Source organism: Penaeus monodon, chromosome 1 (genome assembly GCF_015228065.2).
Source record: "Penaeus monodon isolate SGIC_2016 chromosome 1, NSTDA_Pmon_1, whole genome shotgun sequence".
NCBI lineage: Eukaryota > Metazoa > Arthropoda > Malacostraca > Decapoda > Penaeidae > Penaeus > Penaeus monodon.
The window spans coordinates 46,328,394-46,351,982 of record NC_051386.1 but is presented as its reverse complement, the minus strand read 5'-3'; the positions used below and the strand labels follow the sequence as shown (position 1 = coordinate 46,351,982).

The 23,589-nt window shown below is 33.8% G+C and overlaps 1 pseudogene; it reads left to right on the top strand.

Annotated features, from left to right (window-relative positions):
• Positions 1-1,535: 1,535 nt before the first annotated feature.
• On the top strand, positions 1,536-23,566 carry LOC119573156 (annotated as a pseudogene).
• The last annotated feature ends 23 nt before the right edge of the window (positions 23,567-23,589 follow it).

Sequence of the window (23,589 nt, the reverse complement as noted above, 5' to 3'; positions counted from 1 at the left end):
GTACTTATAAGACTTTAGATTTTGTAATATCGGCGACTCACGGTAGGATAGTGTCTTTCAGTTTAATGCTGTCAAATTACAGGGCCTTGGCAAATTAATAAATCAATTAATATGATATGGACACTCGGACATGTATCAACCCCGCCCCCTTTCATAAGAACCCCTCTTACCCTAAGAGAAGTTTTAAGGGGGAACACTGCCCTGGGTAGCCCAAATATGATATACCCTCACACGGGAGGAAAGAAAATCAAAACAATTTTATCATTCGTATTTTTATTAAAACACGAAATGACAATCATACCATTGTGTTTGTCTTTATCATATCTGTCAGAGGATGGGGAAATGGAAAGTAATTGGATATGCCGATGGTGACAGAAATAAAACGATGCCCATTAGAATTAGGGAAATTAAGTGATAATAAAATGATACGTTAATTACGGAAAAGATGAAACATGGACTTCCATATCTACAACCCCATGACTTGCATCAACATACACATGAAAATCATTTTGATGAATATAACCCATTATGGTTTCCTAATCCCCACCCTGCCTTAGAGATCAAACTCCCTATGATGCTTCCCAGTCAAATAAAAATCGGCCTCTTGTGACAAAATAAGTGGGCCAACCTGTAAATACAATAAAAGGCAATATAAAAAGTGGGACACATGCCATAGGATAATTAGAAAAGCATAGAGAGGAGGAAGCTCGACTCATGCTATAACCATCAAATTAACATCTATGATAATTTCGGAAATTCCAAAGATTTGATTCGTAACTGCGCGGTAACATTTCAGCGCGGCCTTATTAAATAGCAATACTCACCCCGCCCCGCTAGTCACGTAGCCGAGTTATACACTTCAAATAAACACTCACGAATGTCTTCATAACCCAGCTATTTCCGTGAGGATAACGTGATTCTTCATTAATTACATTCTACTTGGTGTGAGGATCAAATTTATGTTAAATCATGTAATTACACCCTTATCATTCCCCCGTATATACATGTGATAGATATATAATTTGTTTTATATTTAGTCATGTAACGCATCATCTATAAATGCATTTTCTATCTCGCCGTTTTGTTAATCTAAGATCAGTAATATATAAAAACGTAAAATCCGAGACGCCCCACCCTCATTCACCTATACTTTCAAGATAATGACTCTAAGGCACTTGATCGGCTTCCCGCCTCCCCCCATTCTTCCTCTTTCTCCCTTGCATGGGGTACCAGGCCAGGTACCGCTTTTCCTTCCTTTTGCCTTCTTGATAATAACTATAAGAGGGAGAGGGTCGCCCTCCTCCTCCTTAGCTTCACAAGCCAGTTATCGAGCGTAATATTTTTCAAGTGCGCGTCTGTCCGAACGCATGGACTCCAAACGACTATACAAAGAGTGCAAAAGCTATGATAAACAAACAGGAAATAACATACCAATGCTTGAATAGTTGCATTATGAAATTAGAACGATTACTTTCTGATAAGAAATAACGGTAAGAAAAGTAAAGGAAAAATATCCTTAAGTCACAGACGAATTCAAGAGATCGAACGTGGCGAGAATATGTAAACAACCTCGGAGGTGTTAAAGCTACGGAGGGTGGGAGCTTCGTGTGAGTTTTGCCTTATTTCTCTCTTTTAAACATAGACATTGATGCATAAGGGCATAGATGTATCCAACTAACAATCTTGATTCACGGCACGGGCGGTATGACACAGCAACTTGACAGAAAAACAAGGAAAATACCGAGAGAAAGCCAGGCTTCAGTCATGGCATCAAGGTGCAGCAAGTGGCTCCTGGGAGACATCCTGACCTCCGGTGACTCCCGTGACCTGTGGTGTGACCTTCCTGCCTCAGATACCGATTATTATTGGGCTCTGTGCTCCACATATTTTCCTTTACTGGGTTACTGGGTTTTACAGGCGCCATAGGAAGAGGGAGGATGTAGGTTCTGACTATTACTTGGAAGGAGTTCGGGAAAGTAGTGTGTCTTGGGTGTGTAGTGTGAACGTACATGTATTGTGATGATGAAAGGACGTTATATATGCGCTTACATATGAAACCATTCATGATGCTTTTAATGCATTTATGGTGTCATGTATTTTTCATTTCTGTGTGATATTTATTCAGCTGTTTGTGAATACGGTCATATGAAGGACTGCAATCTTAACTCTACATAGTGTTGCTCATGCTTTTGGCATTCCAGGAAAAATAAGGTTAGTTATGTATTTTAAGATTAATCATGAAATAATAAATTGTGTTTTTTTGTAAACTAATTATAAAGGGAAGAAGGCCAACAAGATCATTTTTATTTACAGTAGAGTTATAAAGTGCAATTTGAAATTGTGATATTTGAATATGTAGGGTTACAAGGAATCTATAACATGTGCACCAAATGTGTTCATACCACTTACTATTCACTCAGAATGTAGGGTGTTTAGTATGGGTATATTGCAGTAGCTTGAGTTTGTTCTTTTGTTTTTATTTTATTTAATAATGCTGTTGTAATCATGCTGCTAAATAATGCCTTCTGTTTTACAATAACAAATGCTGTTGTAACATCGAGGACTTGTGCCCTGTTTTATATACATGGCAATTGACATTAAAGCTGAAACAGAATTTCTTAAAAGTATCTATAAGTGATTTTAACTAAGTGAATTGAAACAGAAAAGGTGTTATATATTTTCTAAATTATTATAGTGTATCAATATTGACCTTAGTGATGAGCAAATGATAGTGTGTGCTGTTGTTCATCCTAGTGTCCTTCACCAAGATTAAGATCTTGTTAGGATGTATTGTTGATTTCAGTTTTGTGTTTTTTAAAAAAAGTAGATAAAATAGAAACTCAAGATTGTAATTCAAAATTGGCATGGTATAACTGATTTTGACGTAAATCTTTATGCACCTGTGATATATATTGATGATTCTCAACTTCCTGCTATCAGGATTTTAAAGGTTTGTTTAATGATTTGGATAGGTGAACCAAGCAAGGCAAGAACTGACTTATATTTTTGAATAATTGACAACTCTATTGACGTGTGTGTGTGTGTGTGTGTGTGTGTGTTGTGTGTGTGTGTGTGTGTGTGTGTGTGTGTGTGTGTGTGTGTGTGTGTGTGTGTGTGTGTGTGTGTGTGTGTGTGTGTGTGTGTGTGTGTGTGATATATATATATTTGTAAATATATATGTATGTATATACATATATGTATATATATATTTGTAAATTTATATGTATGTATATACATATATGTATACATATATGTATACGACATATATATATATACATAGATATATGTGTTACGTACAATATATTTACGTATATATATGTATATTTGTATATGTATATGTACAAATTTATAAGTTAAATATATGTATATATGTACATATATACATATATATGTGTATATATAAATATATATACATATATATGTATTCATTTATACATACACATATACAACATACATACATATATATACATACATATATATACATACATAAAAATATATTTTACATATAATATAATACATACAAAATATAACATATATATAAAATATATCATTAAAATATTAAAATCAATATATATTAATACCTTTTAATATATTAAAATATTATATTTATATTTTATTATATTGTTGGGATATATATACATTACTATATAAAATATATATATTTATAAATTTTGTATTTGCCTATAAATGTAAAGGACAAAGGATATATATTGTTGTATATGTGTTTTAAATATGTTTTATATGTATATTAGTATAATATTTATATTAGGGAATATAGGTATATATATGTATATTATTATATATAAAGTAATATAAGGGTTTTATAAAGTATATTATTTAATTATTTTAAAATATGTATTTTAAAGTATATATATAGGTTTTATTATTTGTTATATATATTGTATATTATATGTATAATTAAAGTTAAAATTTTTATGTATATTATTATTAATTTTTATTTGTATATATTATGTATTTTATTTTGGGATAAAATAGTATTATTGTTATATATATGTATATTAATTTAAAATATATGTAATATATATATTGTAAATTTTATATAAAGTATATTATTGTATTTAAATTTATATATATGTTTTTAATTGTATATAAAATATGTATATATTTTGTATAAAATTGTTATATATTTATATATATAAAGGGATATATATATGTAAAAATATGTATATTATGTTATATATGTATATTAAAGTATATTATGTATATATATGTACTTTAAAGGTTTTATATAGTATAAAATAAAGTATAAAATTTTGTAATTTATGTATTATATGTATATATATATGTATAAAATATTTATATATATGTAAAATTTTTATATGTAAAAAATTTTTAAAAAAATATTTAAAAATAAGGGATATATAAATTTTATATTGTATAAAATATATTAAAATAAAAGTTTATCTTTATTTATATTATTTTAAAAATATTTGTATATTAATATGTAAAATATATGTCTATATTTTTATATTTTAAAATTATTTATTTTATATATGTTTTTATATATGTTATATATTTATATATAGTAAAAAATGTATTTTATATTAAAAATTTTAGTATATTTGTATAATATATTTAAATATGTTTTTATATATATTATTTTATTTATGTGTAAATTTTTGTATATATATTTTTATAATATATGGGTAATTATATATGTCTATTATTATTTTTATATATAAGGGGATATATAATGTAAATTATGTGTATAATATATTGTATATATAATTTGTATAAAATATAAAATTTTGTTATTTTGTGGATTTTAATGTTTTATATATATTTTCCGTGTTTTATATATATGTTTTTTATGTATATATAAAATTTTAGTTTTTATTTTATTAATATTTTATGGGTGGTTTTTTATATTTAATTATAATTTTATATTTTGTATATATATATAATGGAAAATTTTAAAATATGTATTAATATAGTATATGTATTTTTATAGATGTTATAATATTGGTATATAAAATATGTATTTTTATTTTATATATTTTTATTTTTATTTATATATATTTAAAAATTTTATTGTTTATATAAATGTATTTTATATTTTGGGGGGGAAAATTATAATATTGTAAAGGGGGAATAAGGGGAAAAAAAAAAAAATGGAAAATCAGTATAAATATTTAAAAAAAATAAAGGGAGTTGAGAAAAGGGGGGGGTAAATTGGAAAAAAGGGGGATATTAAAATTGTATAAAATTTTTGTAAAAATATATATGGGATATATATGTTTTTATATTCTGTATATATTTGTTATATATATGGTTATATATATGTATATTTTATTATGGGATATATTTTAATTTTATAAAAAAATAAAGGGGATTAAATAATGTATAAAAAATATGTAATATAGGTATATATTTTATGTTATAATTTTGTATTACTTAGTATATATAGATATTTATTATATATTTATTAATATATATATTATAATTTTTGTTTTTATATATGTATATATTTTTATTAAAAGTATAATTTTATTGTATTAATATGTTTTATATATGTATATTTTATATGTAATTTTTATTTTTGTATATTATATGTATATAAAATTTTATTATATTTTTATTATAATTTTAGTAATTATATATATGGGTTTTAAAATTTGGAATTATGGAAAATATTAAGGTAATATATTTTATATTAAAAATATGGATATAATGTATATTAAAATGTATATATAAGATTAAAAGGAATTTTAATGAAATATAGAAAAATGGAAATAAATTAACAAAAGGGGGAAATTTGGGGAAATTGATTTAAAGTTAAACTAAAAAGATATTTATTTTTTAAATATGAATCGGAAAGAAGGAAAATTAGGGGGGATTAGGGGGGAATTGGGGGGAAAAGGAAAAAGGTAAATTAGATAAAAGGGGGGGGGAAAAGGGGGGGTTTGGGAAAAGAAAAAAATCAAATTTTTAAAGGGGTAATACAGAAATAGAAAAAGAAAAGGGGGAAAAAAAGGGGGGGAAAAAAAGAGATATAAAAAAAAGATAATAAGGAAAAAAGATAAAAGGGGAAAAAAGGGGGGGGAAATAGAAAAAGAAAAAGAAAAGGGGGGGAAAAGGGGGGGAAAATGGGGGAAAAAGGGGGGAAAGGGGGGGGAAAAGGGGGGGAAAAGGGGGGGGAAAGGGAAAAAGGGAATAGAAAGAAAAAAAAAGGGGGGAAAAAGGAAAAAAATTAGGGGGGGAAAAGGGGGGAAAAGGGGGTAAAAGAATAAAGAAAAAGGGGGGGAAAAGGGGGGGTAATTTTGGGGGGAAAAAAAGGGGGGGAAATAGGGGGGGTAAAAGGGAAGATATAAAGGGGGAAAAGGGGAAATAATGGAAAAAAGGGATAAAAAAAAAAAAAATTTAAGGAGAAATTTTAAAATAATGGATATTAAAATGTAATTTTAAAGGGATATATAGGGGGGGAAATTTTGTAAATATAGGGAAAAAAATGTAAAAATGTATTTTAAAAGATTAATTGGATATATATATGTTTATATATTTATATAAAGTATATTAAAATGTTTTAATATGGAAAAATATATGTATATATATTTATATATTATGGGATATTTTTTGAAAATGTTAAAATATATATGTATTTATTAGTAAATATTTATAATATATGTATATAATAGGGAATTTTAATAATTGTTAAATTTTATATTTATTAATATTAAAGTATATTATATTATATTTTTATTTTTAGAAAATTATGTATATATAAAGGTTTTATTTTATGTATAAAAATATGTATTATATATTTTAAATATATGATATATATATGTATAACAAAGTAAATTAAAAATTTATATATATATGTATAATATAAAGTATATTATATGTTTTATATTATTAAAAATGTTATATATAGTATAATATAATGTTTTATAATTTATATAATATTATATTAAAATTGTTTATAATATGTATATTATGTAAAATTTTATTGATATATTGTTTTATCTTTATTATATATATTATATTTTATATTTTTATAATTTTTTATATATATTTATATATAATGTTTAAAAGAATAATAGTATTATTGTTTTTATTTAATTTGTATATATTTTTGTTATAAAATTTTTTTTATATATATTGATTATATATATTATATTTTTTATATATTTTTGTTATATTTGTATTTATAGAAAAGTATATTTAGTATTATAAAATGTTATATATTTGTATATTTATGTTAAAATTTTTTTATGGTCTTATATAAAGTTATTATTATGTATATATATATGTATTTATATGTATATATATATTTTATTATTGTATTTATATGTATTTATTATTTCTTCTTTTTTAAAGGTAGGTTTTGTCCCGAGCCCCCGTGGTCAAAGCATGGAAATTTAAATTTTAGTTTTTTATGTTTTTATCTCTTTGGGGTGAAACGTAGTAGGGGCCCCAGTTCCTTTCCCCCCGGAAGTGCCGGGGGTACCTTTTTTGGTAATTTTCTCTCTATTTTTTCCGGCTTGGGGCCAAACACTTCACTTTGGGGTGGCTTGGGCCCCCCAGTGGCTAGGGAGGCCAAACAAAGGGGAAGTTCCTTGCCCCAAAGGGGAAAAACGCGGCGGTCGTTTACTTTAAACCCCCGAATTCAGATTGCCCTCTGACAGCTTTTTTCCGACGCTCTAAAAACCCTTTTGGGCCCCGGGGGCCCTTTTATATATGTATATTATGTAATTAGGGTTTTTATGGGGATATATATTATATAATTGTGTTATCATGTAAAATTATATGGATTAAAATAAATATACGTATATTATTTTATATTATATATATATTATTATATATATGTAAAAATATATGTTTATTGTTGGGGAAAAAAAATTTTAAAATTTTATGTTTTATGGTTTGTTTTATATATATTTTGTATAAAGTATGTGGGATATTTTTTGTTATTATGTGTCTTTTTGTATTTATGTGTATTTTATTTCTCTTTGTGTATTTAATTTTTTTTGTATAAAATGTTATTTATGTTATATTATGATATTTTTTTTTATGTATATATATGTTAAAATAATGTTTTTTTGTTTATTGTTAAAATATTTTTATTGTTTTTTATTTATTTGGGATTATATGTAAAATTATATTGTATATTTGTTTTTGTTTATTGTTTTTTATTTTTATTTTTTATTTTTTTGTTATATATGTAATATATGTATATTTTAATTTTGTATAAAATTTTTATTATTATTATGTTATGTGTTTTTGTATTTTATATTTCCCAATTTGGGGTTTTTTTATTTTTATATGGTTTTTTGTTCTTTATGTAATTTTTTGTATTTTTGTTATTTTTGTTTTTTTTTTTGGGTTAAAATTGTTTAAAATTTATGTTTTTAATTTTATTGGGATTTTTTTTTTTATCTTTTTTTTATTGTTTTTGTATTTTTTTTTTTTTTTTTGTTTTTGTTTTTTAGTATTTTGTATTATATATGTATTTTAATTTGTTTATGATTTTTGTTTTATATGTTTATATGTAAAATATATTGTTTTAGTTATTTTTTGTAATTTCTTTTTATTTTCTTCCCTTTTCCATTTTTATCTTATCTCTTCAATTTTTAAAATTTCATATTGTTCTATATGTATATATTTTCATCTCTGTTCTAAAATGTTAATTTATGTATAATATATTTTCTTTTTTAAAATTATTGTATATTTTTGTCTTTTCTTTTTTCATTTCTGGGTTAAAATTATGTAATTTTATATTGTCTATTTGAATTTTTTGTATATGATGGTTTTTTATATTTTTTTTATATATATTTTGTATATTATTTTAATGTTTATTGGGATATTTATGATATGTATATTAGTTTATATGTATAATCTTTTCATATATTGTTATGTTTATTTTATGTATTTTATTGTATTATATGTATCATTATTTATTTTATTGTATTATATTTATTTTATATGTTATTATAAAATTATTTAAAATTATGATATTTATATATATGTATATATATTTTTGTATATATATGTACTATATGTATCTTTTATATATATGTTATTTATGTTTATTAATTAAAGTATAAATATATGTATTTTTTATATATATTATTTTATATGGGTTTTAATTTTTATGTCTATAAAAGGTTAATTTTGTATATATTTGTATATTTATATTTTAATATATTATATATATATGTCTATTTTTTAATTTATTAATATGTTATCTAATTGGTAATAAAATTTTATGTATATATTTTCTCTAAATATGTTTTTAAAATTTATTTTATATATATGTATTAATATGATATATATTTTGTATTAATTTTTTAAAAATAATATTGTTTATTTTATATATATAAAGTATTATTTTGTATATATTATGTATAATAGATGTATATTATATTTTAATATGTATATTTTTGTTTATGTAAAATTTTATAATATATTTATTTTTGGGATTTAAAAATTTATTATTTGTTATATACCCTTTTATATTATGTAAAAATATATGTATTTATATTTATTATATGTAATATATATTTTTTATATATTTTTAAAATTAATTATGTATTAAAATATGTATTAATTTTAATTATTTTATATAAAAGTTATTTTTATATGTTCCCCATGTATATAATTTTGTATATCATGTTTATAATTATGTTTTAAATATTTATATCAATGTTTTATTTTATATGTATATATTTTTTGTTTTAATATATATGGGTTTTATAGGTATAAATGTATAAATGTAAATATATGGATATTATATTAATGGGGATAATATGTTTTTATTATTTTGAATTTTTGTAAAAATAAAGTAGAAAATTTGTATATATATTAGTATTCTATTTATATATCTGTAAAATTTTTGTTATATTATTGTATAATTCATTAAAATCTTCTCCTAATTATAAAATTTTATGTTTGGGAAAATATTTTTATATCTTTTATTTTTATATATATTTATTTTTATTTTTTGTATAAAATATGTATAAATATTGATATATATGTTATATATTGTTATATTTGTTATATATTCCCTTTTTATATATGTTTTTATATTTATATTTTTATAAATTTTTATATGTAATTATCCTATGTTATATATATATGTATATATATTTTTGTTTTTTAAATATGTATTTTTATATAAAATTTATATAATGTATATATTTTTTTAAATTTTTATATAAAATTTTTATTATCTTTTATATAAATATGTATTAAAATGTTTATATTAAAATAAAAGGGATCTAGATATGTTAAAAAATATTTTATATCTATTTTTATTTATATTTTTAAAAATATGTTATATAAAATTTTATTTTATATTTTGATATATATGATATATAAATTTTATTAAAATATGTATATATATTTTGGGGGTTATATTGGATATTTTAAAGTTATTTTATGTATATATTTTTGTTATTTTGTAAAATATATATGTATTAATTTGTATAAAATATATGTATATATTTTTGTATAAATATATGTTATTTATAGTGTATAATTTTTTATATTATATTTTATAATATTATTAAAAATTTAAAATATTATATATTTTATGGTTGTTATAATTTTAAAATTTTTTGGGGTTTTATATTATATTGTTCCTTTTTAATTTTATAAGTTATATAAGAATTTGTTAAATTTTTATTTAAATTTGGGGTTTTTTATATGTAATTTATATGGGGTTTTATAAATTTTTCCCTTTTATGCAAATTTATTTAAAATTTAGAAAATTTAAGTTTAAAAAATAATTTTATAAATTTTGTCTATAACCAGGATATTTAATGAATTATTTATTTTTTGGGAAAAAATTTTTAAGCCTTTTTAATATATTATGTAAAATACATTTTTGTTTAATAATATTTTAAAGGGGGGGGTTAATGGATTAAATTTTTAATAAAATGTTTTTTGTTTGGTTTTATTTGTGGGTTTTTATTATTTAGAAATTGGGATATTTTTAAAGTTTTAAATTTAATAAATGGAAAAAATATTTAAAATTTGGTATAAATGCAAATAGTTATAAAGATATAATTTAAAATAATATATTAATAATATTAATTTTTAAAAAAACAAAAAAAAAAAAAAAAAAGAAAAAAAAAAAAAAAAATAAAATTAAAAGTAAAAATAATGAAAAACAAAAAATTAAAAAAAAAAAAAAAAAAACAAAACCCAAACTAAAACCACCATTTTGGGATGGATACCCCCATTTATTCCCCCCCCCCAGGACAAAAACACCAATATTTTTTATAATATCAAAATTTTAAAAATGGGCCCCCCCCCCCCAAATCATTTTATTTTATAAAAATTTTTTAAAAAAATTTAATAAAAAATTTCTTTCTCTCTCTCTGGTTCTCCTCTCTGCCCTCGGGTTTTCTCTGTCCTTCCTTCTTTCCCCTTTTCTTCTGTCCCTTTTTTTCCAAATCCCTCTCTTTCCTTCTTTTTCCTTTTTTGTTCCCCCTTTTTCCCTTTTGATTTCTTTTTCCTTCTCTTCTTTCTTTTTGGGGTTTTCCCCTTTTTTTCGGCCCCCCCTTCCCTTCGTTTCCCCCTCCCTCCCTTCCCCCCCCCTCCCTTCCCCCCTCCTCCCCCCGTCCTCCCCCCCCCCCCCCCCCCCCCCCCCCCCCGGCCCCCTCCCCCCCCCCCCCCCCCCCAACCCTTGCCTCTCCCCCCATCCCCCCCCCCCCCACCCCCCCCCCCCCCCCCCCCTCCTCCTCCTCTCCTCCTTCCCCCCTCCCGGGCCCTCCTCCTCCTTCTTTTTCCCCCTCCTCCCTTTTCCTCCTTCCTCCTTTTCCCCTCTCTCCACTCTCTTTTTCCCTCTCTCTCTCTCTTTCCCTCTCTCTCTCTCCTTCCTCTCTCTCTCTCCCTCTTTTCCTCTCCTCTCCTCTCTGGTCATCTTTTCCCCCGCCCCTCTCCTCCTTCTTTTTCTCGGCCCCCTCTCTCCGCCTCCTCCTATCTCTCTCTCCTCTTCCCCTTTCCTCTCTCTCTCTCCTCTCTTGGGCCCCTCTCTCTCTTTCCTCTCTCTCTCCTTTTCCTCTCCTCCTCCCTCTCTCCCTTTTCCCCTCTCCTCTCTCCTCTCTCTTCTCTCTCTCTTTTCTCAAACTTTCCCCTCTCTCTCTCCTTCTTTTCCCTCACCCTTCCTCTCCCCCCCCCTTTTCTCTCCCCCCCCTTTTTCCCCTCGTCCCCCCTGTCCTCTCCCCCCCCCCTTCCCCTCTCCTCCCCCCATCCCCTCTCCCCCTCTCACCCCCTCCTCCCCCTTCCCTCTCCCTCTCTTCCCCCCCTTTCCTCTCCCTCCCTCTCCCTCTCTCTTTTCTCTCTCTCCTCTCCCCCTCTCGCCTCTCTCATCTCCTTTTCTCTTTTTCTCTCCTCCGGTCCTCTCTCCCCTCGGGTCCCCCCTCCCCCCCTCCTTCCCCTCCCTCCTCTCCCTCCCCTTCCCCTCCCCTCGCCCCCTTCCTCTCCCCTCCCCTCCCTCTCCTCTCCCCTCCTCTCCCCTCCTCCTCTCTCTCTCTCTCTCTTTCCCCATCTCTCTTCTTTCCTCTTCTCCGTCTCCCCCCTCCCCCCTTCTTCTTCCCCCCTCCCTCTCCCCCCCCTCTCCCCCTCCCTCTCCCTTTCCCCCCCTCTCTCTCCCCTCTCTTTTCCTCCTTTTCTCTCCCTCTCTTCCTCTCTCTCCCTCTCTCTCCCTCTCTCTCCCTCTCTCTCTCTCTCTCTCTCACTGACGATGGCCGGAGCGTGACCTCGCATTACCCTGGCAGAGGACAGAAGGCCGAAGGGAAGAGCCTTGGGAGTCGAGGGGAGGGGATGGGGAGGCAAAGGAGGGGATGGGGAGGGCAAAGGAGGGGCTGGGGAGGGCAAAGGAGGGGATTGGGAGCGACGATTCCCGTACATAGAAGGAACATCAGCAGACAGCGTGACGCCGCCGCTCCATTCACACTGGTGGCATTTCGTCACTCTTTCAATGCCGTGTGCGTGGGAGACAGAGGCGGGGGAGGGGGTGGAGGGAAGGAGGCGGAGGGAGGGAGGAAAGGGGTAGTAAGGGCGAGGGGATTGGGTGAATGAAATAAGGGAATTACGGGAAGGAGAGGGAAAGGGAGGGGAGGAGGAGTACTAGTAATAGTACTAGGAGGAGTGGAAATACGAGTGATACGGAGAGACAGATGTAGGTGGGAAGACAAATGGGGAAGAAAAAGGCGGGGGGGGGGGGGAAGGAAAAATTAACTGAAGGGCTAGTTTACTGACTGACTGACTGACATTAGTTATCTTACGCTTGCGTACAGGTACACCGCGTCATTACGAAACTGCCTCGTCATTTCCTTTGTAAACCAGTTATAGGTTGTTAGTAATTATGCTCACAGGCACACGCACACATACACTCTTGCACGTGAATGCACTCGAACGCCTAATCAGGAACACACGCACATTCATTCGTTCATTCACTCATTCATTCATTCATTCATTCATTCACTCATTCACTCACTCATTCTTTCTTTCTTTCTTTCTTTCTGTTTCTTTCTTTTTCTTTCTTTCTTTCTTTCTTTCTTTCTGTTTCTTTCTTTCTTTCTTTCTTTCTTTCTTTCTTTCTTTCTTCCAACCAACAAACCAACAAACCATCCATACATCCATCAGTCCATGCATGCATGCATACACACACACACTAGGGCCGCGTGCGCGCGTACAGCCGGAGGAACGCCTGAGTGCGTGTGAGGCAACTGCGGCCATGTAGTGTACTAAATGTTGCGTCACCGCCTGATCTTGTGGTTTGTCTCTTGCTCCATCCCTGTCTCGGCTATCCTTCACATCCCCCGCCTTGTCCCATCATGCCTCATCATCATCAAGCATCATCATAATCATTATCATTATCATATCATAATCATCATTATCGTTATAATTATCATGTCATAATCATTATCATTATAATTTTCATATAATCATCATCATCATTATAATTATCGTATAATCATCATTGTCATTATAATTGTTATATAAACATTATCATCAACATTATCGCCATCACCATCATTGTCACTGTCATCGCCCTTTTCTTGTTTCTCCATCATTATCACCATTAACGTCATTATTATTTCTTATTGTAAATTGCGAGAGAGACGGACAGCACCTCATAAAGGGACTCTGTACTTGAGTTTTGCGCTGCCGTTGCTGTTAGTCCCTGTGAGGGCGTTGTGCCCACGTGTTTAAGTTAGCTTTTTGAGAGGTCATTATTTCGCCGTCCGTTGGTTGATTAGGTGATTTCTTGCAACGTTTCAGCCGTTCCAAGTCACTTCATTCAGGTGAATTTAAGAAGAATGTATCTTCTCACATGTCCAACATCCACGCAAGGGCCACGTTAGTACTAGGTTGGTTCACCCTCCGCTAAGCAACTTTACTTCAGGACATCAACAGCAACAGTGGACTATTGTTTGTTTATACTACTGACACCACCACCACCACCACCACCACCACCACCACCCCACCACCACCACCAACCACCACCACCACCACCCACCACCACCACCACCACCACCAAACCACCACCACCACCACTACCACTACCACCACCACCACCACCACCACCACCACCACCACCTTTGCTACTAATACTACTACTTCCGCTGCTACTAATACTAGTACTACTTCTACTTCAGCTACTACTATTACTACTAATACTTCTGCTACTACAACAATTTCTACTGCTGCTACTACTGCTTCTACTACTTCTACTACTACTTCTGTTACTACTATTACTTCTACGACTATTTCTACTATTACTACTATTTCTGCTACAACTACTTCTGCTATTACTACTACTACTGCTGCTACTACTACTACTTCTGCTACTACTACTACTACTACTTCTGCTATTACTACTGCTACTATTATTACTACTGCTACTACTACTAATATTACTGCCACTGCTATTTTTAGTTAATTGACCCATCATATGTTCCCCATTTCATTCATTCACTGAGTTGCGTTTGCGTCTTCGAGCGACCGCTGGTTCGTAGTTGTTTCAGTAGAGAGAGTGATTTTGAAGGGTTGGTAATCAGGGTCATTTCGTGCATAATGAAATAGGTCGATGAAGTGAAAAGGACAGGCGACAACTCATCCGAGCTACTACGTATTCCTGTTTTTTTTCGCTCTGACATGACCTCCGGGAGCCGTCCGTATTGAAATTGTAAAAGATCCGATGTTTTAATGGTATCGTGATATATGTATTAGCTTCTTTCTAAATATACCCCATATTTTTATTTTTATTTTACGCATGGCGCACTGTTAACGGTACTCCCTGATGACATGGAGCCAGAGGTCCGAAGAATATGAGGAAGTTGCATTTTCATTTCATCACGGCGGCTGCAAACAAAACGTCCCATCTTTCAGTTTGTGGCATGACCGAAATCAATTTGTTAATCAGTTTTACCTTTTGAATTTATTCAAGTGGTAGGCGAGGCGTAATCGTCTTTTGTAAGTCTTTTTATATTGTTGATTTGATTCCCAGGTGTTTACCCTGTTTCGGGTATTGAGTTCCAAGCTGATGCTAGTTCGGAGAGATCTGATACTTTTTTGTTGGTGTATTAGTGTCACGAGGAGTGCGATGCGCATCCCCTCCCGGGCGTGATGTTAGTCCATGTGTCTCTCTTGGGCGTTCACGTGTGATTTTTCGAAAGAGTTGGGATCAACGTTTTCCTCAAGTGGCTGGGATTTTCTGGGATTGTTCAAGTTCGTGGGCAAATGTTGCGTTGGCTGCATAGGGCTCTGTTAGCGCTGTTTGTGATTAGTATTACGGCTCTTTTACCTAGGTTCTTCCGTTTTGAAAATAATTTAGTTTTGAATTATGGGGCGTCTGCGAAAATGCCCACATGACGCCCACCGCTACTATTCCCATTTAGTCGCTTGCAGATCTTTGAAGGCGCGGCAGTTCCCGCTCTCCATTAAAGCAGGGGTCTTTCGCATGTGGAAAGTAGCCAACCTGCCTACTTTGCTTTTATTGCTTTTATCCCTCGTGCTATTTCTGTCACAGCCATTCCATAATTTTTAAATTCTCCCTGTCCCCTTCATTATTCTGTGGTCGTCGTCTACGTCCTTCTCGCCTGATGTCTCCTCTGAAGCAACAACAACAAATAAACAAACAGTAGACAACCTTGACAAGCCGCATTAAAGGTGCTCAGAGAAGAGGAACACGAAGAAGAAAGAAAGGAAAAAAATGGAGATTTAAGGTCGACACCAGCATAGGTCCGAGACGGTCCTCTCGACCTTAACGAAACCAACTCGGAGTCGAGCGCGTTTGCACAGATGACAGACCCCCTCCCCCTCCGCTCTCCCATCCCGCCTCCTTACAACACCTCGCCGTCCCCCCTCCCTCCCCTCCCCTTGTGTCATGCAAGGCAGGTTTCCCAGGATGTTTAATAAGCATGACACTCCGGCTAAGGTTGTGTGGCCGGTCGATGGACGCGGCGCGGGCGGCGTTTCGTCACTCGCACGGGCGGGGGAGAAGGGAGAAGGGGTGGGGGCAGAGAGGGAGAGGGGGGCGAAGGCAAGAGGGGAAAGGGCGGTAAGAGAAGGGGAGGGCGGTGGGGTAAGGGAAGGAGAAGGGTTAGGGTTAGGGATAGGAGATGGAGAAAGGTGAGGGGAAGCAGATATAGTATGACTAAGGGAAGAAGACGAAAGGGGGGAGGAGGTTGGCGAATGTTTTCTTGCCAGTCGAGTGATTGTGCGAAGTGAGGGAGTGGCAGAATATGAGTGGTTTAGTGAGTGACAAAGTGAGTGAGTGATTAGGCGAGTGAGATAGGTGAGGGTGAGTGATGGACTGTGTGGATGCACAAGTGAGTGATTGAGTGGGAGAATGCATTGGAGATGGGTACGTTGCTGAGTGAATGAGTAAATGGGTGGATAAGTACGTGGATGAAGGAATAAATAAAGTGAGAGGGAGGGTGACTGAGGAGAAAGGAAAAGAGAGTTCAAAAAAAGAAGGAAAGGACCTTTTTGTTTTATATTTGAACTTATAGAAAAAAAAAAACTTAACGTGTGCTTGCGGGGTATATATACTCATTGTTTTGTTGGCTTTCTTATGCTAACGTGGAACAATTGTGAGACCGAAGAGACTGAGGCTGGGAGGAGCAGAGGGGGGAAGGGGGGGTCGTGATGACGAAACCGTATGGCAACGCACGTGCTCATTCATTCATCCATTCATTCACTGATTACTTGTTCTTGTTTGTTCACTTCTTTATTAATGACTTGAATACTATCACCACTATTCCATTGACATTGCTGTGCTAGTGCAGCCGCAATCGTTGTTTAGACCATCACTTCTGCGCTAGCTACAGTCACTGTCACAACATTTATTATAGCAGTCATCGTTCATCAATCTTCACTGTCGTTATCCCAGCAGCATAACACAATCATCACCGCCAAAATATCCATCACCATCACCACTACCATCACTATTAGCATCACCACCACTATCATCATGACCACAACTGTCATCACCACCACCACCACCACCATCATCACTATCTCCACCTCCACCACCAACCACCTTCACCATCATGACCACAACTACCATCAGCCACCATCACCACCACTAACCTCCATCACACCACCACCAACCACCATCACCACCACCATCAGCCACCATCACCACCACTAACCTCCACCATCAATACCACCAACCAACCACCACCACTACCACCACCACCCACCATCACCACCCACCACCACCACCAGCCACCAGAAACCACCATCACCACCACCTAACAACCCACTAATAATGCGATCCCCTAATTGCGTTAATAGGGGGGGAGGAAGGAAAGAGGGAAGAAGAGCGATGTAGGAGGGAGAAGGAAGAGAAGAGGGAAGAAGGAAGAAATGGAGAGGGGGAGGGGGAAGGAAGGGGGAGGGGAAGCGGAAGGGAGAGGGGGAGAGGGAAGGGAGAGGGAGGAGAGGAGAGAGAAGTAGGAGGAGAGGAAAGAGGGAAAAGAGGGAGGGAGGGAGAGGCGAAGTCGTTGGTTGTCCGTCCGTCAGTCAGGTAGGCAAGCAGGCAGGCAGGCAGGCAGGCAGGCAAGCAGGCAGTCAGTCAGTCAGTCAGTCAGTCAGTCAGTCAGTCAGTCAGTCAGTCAGTCAGTCAGTCAGTCAGTCAGTCAGTCAGTCAGTCAGTCAAACATATAGATGTTCATGCAGGCAGTCAGAGGAATTATATCTCAGCCCACAAGAAAAAAAGTGCTACATCACCGATTTTGATGCACCGAAAGAAATCAAGCGACCATAGCACTAAATCCTTGAAGCAGGAAAGGGTGAGACGGCGAGGAAGTAGGGAGGGGGTGGGAGGAGGAGCCGCACACAACCTCTAGAGTGGCTCCCGCGACGCCGAGGGAGGCAGTGTAGGGGATGACGCCGAGGAGGAAGCAGCATCGCCGAGGTAGTCCTGGCGTCCGCGGTGTCAGGAGGTCGTCGCTGTTCTTGACGTCGTGGTGATGCGTTTCTGGTGGCTTTCGTGCGACTGAAGGAAACTGAATGGCTTTTATTCGTAACCCGTGTGATGTTTTTGAGTGTTTCTTCTATAGAAATTATACACAAACTTTCGATGTTGCTGCTGCAGTGTACTGACGAATGCACGTGCATGCACATGTGCTTGTACTCATACGTGCCTTTAAATCTGCCAGAAAACAAAAGATGAGGTAAAGGAAGTATAATTTTAATAGTTTGTATTTTATTTTGGATCTAATTTTGTTTTGTTTTTCTATTTATTTCAGGTTCTCCAGAAAGGAACAGGAACACTTCGCAATTAGCAACATTTGTCATTTAAACAGAAACAAACTTAGATATTAGACTGTGCTTAATGTTTCAATGCATGGGGAGAATGGGAACCACGGTTGTTACTATGCATTTATACGTGCGCGCGTGAGCTCTCTGATGGCGCGTGTGTGAGCGTTGTGATGTTGGCAGGGTTCAGGAGTTGGTAGTGCTGAAGCGGAAAAACAAGAATCAAAGAGTAAATCGCTATTTAAGGTAAAAAAAAGAAGAAATACGAGGTAGAAATTCATGATAACTTATCGTCTGGTCGGACGAAGGGTGGAAGTGTAGGCGTCTCGAGGAGCTCAGAAAACTCGAGGATGACCAGCATTCAAGGTCTTCCTCCCTTGCCCAAGAGCCTCAGCGGGCTCATCAACTTCGCGGGGCGGAGAGACGGAGGAGGAGGGATGATGAATAACAAGGACGGAGGGGGAAGCGGGGGCATGGGCATGTCTCCGGGAGGAGGCGGAGATCGGTACAGTCCGCCAGCCAGAGCGGACTCCCGTACGGAGTCGCGGATGGACTCGCGGCCGGAGTCAGCGCGCTCGCACTACTCCGGCGTGGGCTACGGCGCCAGTGCCTTCGAGCCGTACTACGCCAACGGCACCGCAGCGCAGCATGGCGACGGCCGCGGCTTCTCTCCGCGGTCCTCCCCGCGCAGCCACTCGTCCTCCCCACGGAACCAGCACCACAGCGGCGGTAGCTCATCGGGGGGTAGCAGGACGCAGACGCACAGCCCTCGAGGAAGTCCCCCGGTGCCCGGCTCCATCACGGGCGTCATGAACCCCAGGGTGAGCCCCGCCCATGGGGGTGGCGGAGGAGGAGGGGGCGGCGGGGGGTCCACCAGACACCACCATCGCAGACCGTCCACGCTCGATTCTCAGCTGGCCGTTCTCAGGAAGGAGATGGTGAGCAGAGTCCTTTTTATCGTTATAGTTTATGAATCATTATGAAATGTATTGTACTTGGGTTTTGCTTTGATTACAACAAATAGTCATTCCCCAAAAGAAGATGTGTAAGGGTGTGAATTTGTTTTCAAATCGGCAGTCAGCAAGTTACAGTAATGCCCTCGACACAAGCCAGGTAGTGAAGCATCATTATATACAGTTGTAATGACAAATGTTAAAATCTTCCAGGTTGGGTTACGTCAACTGGACATGTCACTCCTTTGTCAGTTGTGGTCCCTCAATGAGTCAATTCAAGAATTCAAACAGTTGATCAATGAACGAGCAGCAACTGGCCTGGATTGGGGTGGTGGAGATACCTCTGCTGGAAGACACAGATGATTACTATGGAATTCCAATACGACGACCAAATCCTTACCTCCACCCTGTGCCAGAGCAGTACCCACAATTGTCACCGTCTTCCTCAGAATCCAGCTTAGAGTATGGTAATATTTAGATAAGAAACTGTGATTTGTCAATTTTGCTGTTGACATAAACTCAATGCATTTATTTATGTCATTCTTAAGCATTACCACTTGCACTGGTAGGAATATGATAGGCAGTATAACAAATCATGAAATATGTTGAGGCAGGCCTCAAGATATATACAGAAAATTAAGAATGGCAATTTATAGATGGACATTGGATTTTTTTCTAAATTCTATTTTGTGTTACTATTTTTTGTTTCTGCCAGTGAGATTACAAGAGAAGTATCTACTCAACAACTCCTGAACCCTGTCAACTCCTTTTAAGAAGTCATATTTTTGTATCATACTGACCATAGCACAGTAATTTTTCCATGAGACTGAAAAGGAAAGGTATACATAGAGAGAGAAATATACATATTCCTTTTTTCAATATTTAACTGTATCAGTAATTTATAATATCAGATAGTGCTTTGAGGTAATCAGACATTTTCCTTAAAACAAGTCTAGAGCACAGACCATGGAGAATAGGACGCGACACATTCCCTCATGGTTGGAAAACCCAGTGAGGAAGGTTCTACCTCGCAAGAAGGGGAAACTGACCTTTGTGTCACCTCCACGAACAGTTGTGTATGTCATGTCCCCTCAAGAGCTTGAAGAGGCTGCTGCAGCATATCTGGCAGGAGAGCCTTGTTCAGAGGACTGTGCTGTTGCAGGGAGTTCCACAAATCAGGTTGATAAAGCTAATGAGATTAGATGTAGGTCAGAGAATACATCTGACTAGGATTGATTTGTGATATTTTTTTTCCCTTTTATCCTCTCTCCAATTTTACCACAGGTATAATTTTTATTAATTATTGAGGTAAGTAGTGCATATATTCACATTAACTCATTATATTTCAGTTGTGAGGATTGGATAATACATTTCTTGGGTGATCAGTGATGATCATGAGTTCTAATTTAGTGGGTATTGCATTATACAGTGGTTCACCCATTTTGTATTAATATTGAAATTTCATTGTTTCATGATGACTGAGATTATTAATTGCTCAAAGTTGGTATTTTATGAAAATGTGTTATAATTTATGGGAATAATGCAATTAGCTCTGTTTCTTGTATTGTAAGTCACAGCTCTTATGGTTGCATTTATATTTTGCATTATGTCTGCAATATTAAATAGTACATAGTTTAATAGATGGAAGTGCAATTTTGCATTTTTTTATGGTTGTACTCCTAATTTTTATTCCATTTTTGGGGATAATACTTACATAGAATGATAGCACATTGTGAACAATATTAGTATGAAGTTCAGTGATAAGTGAAACATTATGCTAGGTGTAGGTAGTGTGAGCATGAGGTCAATATGACATAGAAGTCCTTAGCACTCATAAAGGAGTAATTGCAAGTGCTGGTACATCTTTTAAGTTAACAAGGAAATTACTTCCTAAGACAGCTGTGCAGTATTTTACATGATGTTCCTTATGTGTAGTTGTGCCATAGGTACATTTTTTCTTCTGTATGGTGAGAGTAGATATTATTTATTTTTGTAGTGGAATGAAGACTGTCTTCAAAAACAAACAAAATCAAAGATTTTGAATCTTGACAGTTGAAATGACATTAATTATCTTTTCAATTGTAATGAATGTTAAATCATTGTTTCTGTATATAACACAGGTTTCTTCATATATGAATTTTGTGAAATTTTATCTTCATGTATGTATCCCTCTTTTCCTAACAGTTCAAAGTCACAATATAAGCATTCCAAAATAATAAACATATCCTCCTAAGCTTAGTATATTCGAGACAGATGCCAAGGACTATATATCTGAACCCTTTTATTTATACTGCTCTCTGCTCTTCTTTTAAACTTTGACTGTATTATTAATATAGACTTATACCTCAGTAACTGAATGCTAAGGAAACCATGATAAAAATATAAAGTAGGTAAACTCCAGAGACTGTATGGATTTGCACATAGTATTATTATTTTGATAGTATTGATGGTATCCTTATATATGGTGCAGTGGTTACTTTTCTCCTTTTTTGGAAATGTAAGTGGTACACAATTCAACTTTTTGTAAGTGGCAAGTTATTTACATAGTTGCACTGTATATTAAAGTGAAACTAATGGTTGCTAAGTTTTATTATAAAACTATTAGGTGTCATTTTGTATCAGTATGAGTTTGTACAAGTATTATTTGTGAATGTGAGTGAGTGAATGTTATAAGTGTGAGTAGGGGTGTAAATGTAAGTTTGTTTGTGGATGATTGAATGAAAGAATGTGTGAGTGCATACTGGATTTGCAAGTGTTGGGTATGCATCAGTGCATCTGTAGAGCTCATGTTACAAAGATGTGAGAGATCTGTACTTACTGAAATCCGTTATGATAATCAGAAAAGGGCATAGATGTATACTGCTCTTCTGTGTTATTACTGTTTTATTTTTAAATGGAAATTGGCAGCCTTACTGTTTTATTTATTTTCAGATTATTACTTTTGTAACGATGTGAAAGGGTAGCTGTTCTCTTGTTTCTCTGTAGTGGCTGCTGTTTGCTGTTTTTAAAACTAGAAAATGGACATGTGATATTTCCTTTCACAGAGAAAATGAGTACATTCCAAAATAACGTATAATTTAAGTAGGCATTGAGAGAATTTCCATATTTTATTTATTGCTTTTTGTTTACTCAAGAATGTCGACACTATTAATAGAAATTTTATAAAAATGTGCCACAAATACCATTTGGGGAATGTGAATTATTAGTTCATATTTATTTATTTAAATATTATTATTATTTTGAAATAATTTGTGGCATGAGGACAATTGTCTGAATACTCTTAGTTTTATGCTTTTATACATATATATGTTGGATCATGTACAACTTTTGTGCACTTTAGAAAAAAAATTACATATTTGTCTTAAGAGGTGAGAATGATCTATATTATTTTTGGTAGTGATTGCAATAATTAATGACACACCATTAATTTATGGTTTAACATTTATCTTTTTGTATTTTAGTTACACATTTTTGTGCATCTGATACAGTGATTCACATGTATTGGTGTTTAGTGGAAAAGTATTGGCTAATTTATTATAAGAGAAAATAAATTATTAACCTAGAATGTTTTCCATACTTAATTAGTTTTTAAAAAATATTAAAATAAGATGTTTAAGATATTGACCTCAACTGTATTGGCAATGACTGAAGAAATCTTGCTCTCTCTTTGCACAGAATTGGTAAGCTAAGTTACCTTCATTAGTATAGGCCATAGTTGGCCTGCTACAATGGTGTTAAATGTGGTTGGGTTATATGCGAGTGATAAAGAACAAAGGAGAGAGTTGTGTCGCACGATTATTTGTAAAAGCCTCAAAGTGCTAAATGAAGCTTAGCATGTAAGCTCCTTTTGATTAATAAAAAATGAATTGTGATTTTTTATTCTTCCTCCTCTTAT